Genomic DNA, 7053 nt, shown 5'->3' on the forward strand with positions numbered 1-7053 from the left:
TAGTGAGACTCTATCTCAAAAAATAATAATAATAATAATAAAAATCAGATAAATGCTATCTGCAACAAACATACATCACCTATAAAGATACACAGACTGCAAATAAAGGAATAGAAGAATATATTTCATGAAAATGGAAACCAGAAAAGAGCAGGAGTAGCCATACTTCCATTAGATAAAATAGATTTCAAAACAAAAACTATGAAAAGAGACAAGGTTATTACATAATGATAAAAGAGTCAATTCAGCAAGAGGATATAACAATTCTAAATATATATGCACCCAGCACTGGAGCACCCAGATATATAAAGCATATTATTATCAGAACTAAAGAAAATGATAGGCCCCAAATACAATAATTGTTGGATACTTCAAACCTCCACTGTCAGCATTAAACAGTTCATCCAGACAGAAAATCAATAATAAAACATTGCACTTAACCTGCACTACAGGCCAAAGGGACCTAATAGATATTTATAGAATGTTTTGTCTAGCAGCTACAGAATTTCCCCCTCAGCTCATGGATCATTCTCAAGGATACATCCTATGCTAGACCACAAAACAAATCTCAAAAACTTCAAAAAAATTAAAATCGTACCAAGTATTCTCTCTGACTATAATGGAATAAAACTAGAAATCAACAGTAAGAGGAACACAGGAAAATGCATAAATACATGGTAATTAAACAATATGCTCCTGAATGAGCAGTGGGTCAATAAAGAGATTAAGAAGGAAATTTTTAAATGTCCCAAAACAAATGAAAATTAAAACACAACACAAAACTCATGACATATAGCAAAAGCAGTAGTAAGAGGAAAGCTTATAGCAATAACTGCCTACATTAAAAAAAAAAAAAAGGAAAGAAAAACTTCAAATAAACAACCTAACAATACATCTCAAAGAACTAGGGAAAAAAAGACCAAACCAAATCCCAAATTAGTAGAAGAAGAAAACCATATGGTCTTCTTGAAAAGTTCAATAGGGTGGCACCTGTGGCTCAGTGGGTAGAGCACTGGCCCCATATACCAAAGGTGGCGGGTTCGAACCCGACCCTAGCCAAACTGCAACAAAAAATAGCCAGGCGTTATGGCAGGTGCCTGTAGTCCCAGCTACTGGGGAGGCTGAGGCAGGAGAATCTCACAGCACTCTACCGAGGGCAATAAAGTAAGAATCAGTCTCTAAAAAAAAAAAAGTATTCGATAATATTCAGTATTCCTTCATGATAAAAACCTCTTAAAAATTCTGGGTATATAAGGCACTTACCTCAACACAATAAAAGACATATATGACAGACCCACAGCTAGTATTATAGTGAATGGGAAAAAACTGAAATTCTTCCTCAAACACCTGGAACAAAACAAGGATGACCACTTTTGCTATTGTTATTCAACATAATACTGGAAGTTCTAGCTAGAGTAATTAGACAAGAGAAAGAAATAAGGGGCATCCAAATTGGAAAGGAAGAAGTCAAATTATCATTAATTACAGATGATATGACCTTATATCTACAGAAACCTAAAGACTTCACTCCAAAACTATAAGAACAGAAAACAAATTCAGGGCAGCTTCTGTGGCTCAGTGAGTAGGGTGCCAGCCCCATATACCAAGGGGGTGGGTTCAAATCTAGCACAGGCCAAACTGCAACAACCAAAAAAAAAGAAAGAAAGAAAAAAAAAACAGGCATTGTGGCAGGCGCCTGTAGTCCCAGCTACTTGGGAGGCTGAGGCAAGAGAATTGCCTAAGCCCAGGAGTTGGAGGTTGCTGTGAGCCGTGTGATGCCATAGCACACTACCAAGGGCGATAAAGTGAGACTCTGTCTCTACCAAAAAAAAAAAAAAAAAGAAAGAAAAAGAAAACAAATTTAGTAAAGTTTCAGGATACAAAATCAACACATAAAAATCACTAGCATTTCCATATGCCAACAATCTGAACAATCTGATTTCATAAACAATCTGAAAAAGATACCAAGAAAGTAATCTCATTTATAAAAGCTACAAATAAAATAAAATACCTAGGAATAAACTTAACCAAAGAAGTGAAAGATCTCTATAATGAAAACTATAAAACATTGATGAAAGAAATCGAAAAGGATACAAAGAAATGAAAAGATATTCCATGTTCATCAACTGGAAGAATCAATATTGTTAAAATGTCCATACTACCCAAAGCAATCTACAGATTCAATGCAATTCCCACCAAAATACCAATGATATTCTTCATAGAAATAGAAAAAATAATACTAAAATTAATGTAGAGTCACAAGAGACTCAGAAATAGCCAAAGTCATCCTGAGCAAAAAGAACAAAACTGGAGAATCACATTCAAATTATACTTAAAATTATACTACAGAGCTGTAGTAACCCAAACAGCATGGTATTAGTGTAAAAACAGATACATAGACCAATGGAACAAAATAGAGAAACCATAAATAAATCCACATGTCTATAGTGAACTTATCTTTGACTAAGTTGCCAGTGGGGAAAGGACAATCTCTTCAATAAATGTTCTGGGGTGGTGCCTGTAGCTCAGTGAGTAGGGCACTGGCTCCATATACTGAGGGTGGTAAGTTCAAACCCAGCCCCTGCCAAACTGCAACAACAACAACAACAAATAGCTGAGCATTGAGGCAGGCGCCTGTGGTCCCAGCTACTCGGGAGGCTGAGGCAAGAGAATCGCCTAAGCCCAAGAGCTGGAGGTTGCTGTGAGCTATGACGCCACAGCACTCTACCAAGGACAACAAAGTAAGACTCTGTCTCTAAAAAATAAATAAATAAATAAATGTTGTGAGGAAAGTGGATATCCATATGCTAAGGAATGGAACTAGATCTTTACTTTTCATCATATACAAAAATCAAATAAAAATGGATTAAAGACTTAAATCTAAACCTTGAAACTCTGAATCTACTAAAAGAAAACATTGGGGAAACACTTCAGAACATTGGTCTGGGTATGAACTTCTTGAATAATATCTCCAAAGCACAGCAACCAAAGCAAAATTAGACAAATGGGATCACATCAAACTGAAAAGCTTCCACACAGCAAAGTAAACAATCAACAAAATAAATAGACAACCCATAAAGTAAGGAAAAATGTTTGCAAACTATCCATCTGACAAGGGATTAATAACTAGAATATAGAAGGAACTCCAATAACTCCATAGGAAAACTCAATCTAACTTAAAAATGGGCAAAGGATATGAATAGACATTTCACAAAAGAAGACATACAAGTGACAAAACAGATACATGAAAAAATACTCAACATCATTAGTCATCAGAAAAATGCAAACCAAAACTACAATGAAATATTATCTCATCCCAGCTAAAATGGCTATCATCAAAAAGACAGGCAATAATGAATACTGGCAAATATGTGGAGAAAGGAGAACGCTTGTACATTGTTGGTGGGAATGTAAATTAGTGCAACCACTATGGAGAACAGTAGGGAAGTTCCTCAAAAAACTAAAAGTGGAACTACCACATGACCCAACCATTCCACAGCTACAGCTAGGTATATATCCAAAAGATGGGGATTCAGTATATTGAAAAGATATCTGCACACCCATGTTTACTGAGGGACTATTCACAACAGCCAGGATATGGAATCAACCTAAGTGCCCATCAGCAGATGAATGGACAAAGAAATCGTGAAACATACACAAAAAAGAATATTAGATAGCCATAAAAAAGAATGAAATTCTGCCATTTACAACAACATGGATATAACCAGAGAACATTGTGTTAAGTGAAATAAGCCAAACAGAAAGACGAATCTTGCATGGTCTCACTCATATGTGGAAACTAAATATTAAAAACAATTGATCCCATAAAGACAGAGAGTAGAATGATAGTCACCAGAGTGTGGGAAGAATAGGATGGAGGGGGAGAAAAGGTGGGAATGGTGATTGTGTGCAAAAATGTAGTTAGATAGTGAGACAGAATGAACAATATTTGATAGCACAACAAAGTGACTATCATCAACAATAAGTCAAGGTGTACTTTAAAATAACTAAAAGGGTAGAATTAGAACATTCTTTTAGTTTAGTTCCAATCGGAACAAAGAAATGTTAAATGCTTGAGGTGATGGATACCCCAATTACCCTGATTTGATTCATTGACATTATATGACAGTATCAAAACATTACATGTATAATCACATGTGATCACATGTAATTATTATGTTATATAATCATAATAATCAAACATTAAAATTTTTTTTAAGTGAAAGAAGATGAAAAGAAGTTGAGGAATATTTACTATGAAACTAATGAAGCTGGCTCGGCACCTGTAACTCAAGCGGCTCAGGCGCCAGCCACATACACCAGAGCTGGCAGGTTTGAATCCAGCCCAGGCCTGCCAAACAGCAATGACAACTACAACTAAACAATAGCCGGACATTGTAGTGGGTGCCTGTAGTCCCAGCTACTTGGCAGGCTGAGGCAAGAGAATCACTTACGCCCAAGAGTTGAAGGTTGCTGTGAGCTGTGATGCCAAAGTACTCTACCCAGGGGGACAGCTTAAGGCTCTGTCTCAGAAAAAAAAAAAGAAAGAAAGAAACTAATAAAGCTAAGGCTTCAGGGCTCCTCACTCAAGCCCTTTTGAAGGCTAGGAGATGGACCTTACACATGTTCTGTTTGGAATTTTGTATCTTTTTCTCTTGAATAGGGCCCCTCAAATTGTATAAGATTCAAGACCCACAAAACCTGGATCTATCCTTAAATAGACTTTAACATTTGAAAGATTTTTCTTCAAGCAACAAAGACTTAAATGACATGAATTACATTTCTTTCACTGAGCCAAATCAAATTACAATAATATTTACCCAATAATATGATAAACAATGTTTATTGATACTTCACTTCTAAAATTAGCCTAAGCAAGATACAAAGATTTAATTAAAGTTATAGAAGAGAATACAAATAGTACAAATCTTAACAATATAAAATAACAATACACTAAAAATATGGAGACATGGGCAAAGAGATGAAAGAACAATTCATGTGTTGGTCTTTGATAACAGGCTAGCTGGGAAAACGATCTAAATTTGACAATAAGAATAGAGTCTATTACTCGGGGTTTTTGTTAACTATACAATCCAAATTGTATGTAACAAACTACAATCTGCAGTTGGAGGGACCAAGGAAAGTGGGAGGTGCTGCAAAAGCAATAAATTTCTCATCTTTCAGAATATAGCCATAGACACTGTCTAAAGATGAAAAAGCAAAGGAAAAGACAGAAATATTACTAAGGACAGAATATTATTTAAAGATGAAATAGGGCAGTGCCCGTAGCTCAGTGAGTAGGGCACCGGCCACACACACCAAGGCTGGTGGGTTCGAACCCAGCCCAGGCCTGCTAAACAACAATGACAACTGCAACAAAAAACAGCCGGGCACTGTGGCAGGTGCCTGTAGTCCCAGCTACTTGGGAGGCTGAGGCAAGAGAATCGCTTGAGCCCATTTGAGGTTGCTGTGAGCTGTGACGCCACGGCACTCTACCCAGGGTGACAGCTTGAGACTCTGTCTCAAAATAAATAAATACAAAATAATAATCGTGAGAACAATCCAGTCAGAAAGTATTATAAGTAACGGTTGTGGTAAACTAACTAGGCAAAAAGGAAACTTTTTATTTTTCATTTTAAATTTTTTTTTAAATTTAATTATATGTATATGGATATTCTTTATAGTGTTTATAATTATGAGAACTGAAAACAATCTAAATAAAACAATCTAAATACCATAGAGACATAAATAGGAGACTGATTAAAATAATTTAAATTGATTTTATGCATTTACTAACATGGAAAGATCTCCATACTACGTTAAGATTTTTTATTTTTAAAAATCCAGATGCTAAATAACATCCACATCAGGATCCATTTTCTAAAAATCTGTGGTAAGTATGAATGTGTGATGTCCAAAATACATATTCCAAAATCTTAATAATTATTGCATCTAGGTGATAAGAGTGCAAGTGATTTTTATTTTGCTCTTTTTGTTCATCTAGATTTTCTACAATTTCCTATGAAGAACATAAATTATTTTGTATTAGAAAGAAAACAAAAATGTCATTTTAACATACTTTTCCTTACTTAATTCATTCCGCATTTCTCCCGATTGAAATAAGGCCACATAGATTCTATTTGTCATTCTTGTCACAACTGAATATTTATTTGAGTGAAAATCTGTTTGACATCACCCTCAAATCAAAGTCAGGAGCAGAGATGTCCTTCAACCCACCGTGATAAGGAGAACACAATTTCATAGCTAAAGGCAGATAAAGAGAACATCATTTTTCTGCTACCTAGTGCAACTGTGACATCGATTTCTGAAGCCAAGGACAGGAGAATCTAAATCATCAGAGCCTGACAACAAAGCACAGCTGAGTTCATTGTGAACTCATTCAATGAGGGATGCTCATTTCAAATCGCTTTGGGAAGGCAAAGTTACTGCTGCTAAATTTTGTAACATCTAAAAAATCTGTGACTTTCCCAATCATAAAGAACAGTCCTGCAAACCTTGATAAGAAAGTTTACATCGACTTCATCGTTACAACAGATTTAAAGGTGAGAAAACAAAGGCAAAAGCAGTAGGGACAAACACTCTAGTGAAAGTTTCCATCCAAATCATTTTTGTTATCTCAAAGCAAGCATGAGGGCCATTGAGACTTTTCCTCTGATTTTCAGACATTTTGCTTTCACACAAAAGGCTGCTCTGTACTTCAGAATTCAAGAAGACACTTCAAAGGTAACCACAATATACTTCTATCCAATTTCATTTATATTTGTTGGCCTGGAGCTATCTAAACTTAATCAGATAATTCTGAGAACTAGAAGTAATTCAGAAAAGCAAAATAGTGTTTACACCAAACTGAGAAATTCTACAACGAGAAGTATGGGAGTGATAATAATGGTAGCATGTGTTGAACTTTTCCAGTGCATCTCACATGTACTTTTCTCATTTGATACTCACAAAACCTTATTATCTACAAGTGGTAGATTGTATTTTCTAAGTATGGCCACAGAATTGTCTCCTGTTCCAAATACCTTTCTTTTT

The sequence above is a fragment of the Otolemur garnettii genome, unplaced genomic scaffold (genome assembly GCF_000181295.1).
Source record: "Otolemur garnettii isolate 467f Iridium unplaced genomic scaffold, OtoGar3 scaffold00225, whole genome shotgun sequence".
NCBI classification, from domain to species: domain Eukaryota; kingdom Metazoa; phylum Chordata; class Mammalia; order Primates; family Galagidae; genus Otolemur; species Otolemur garnettii.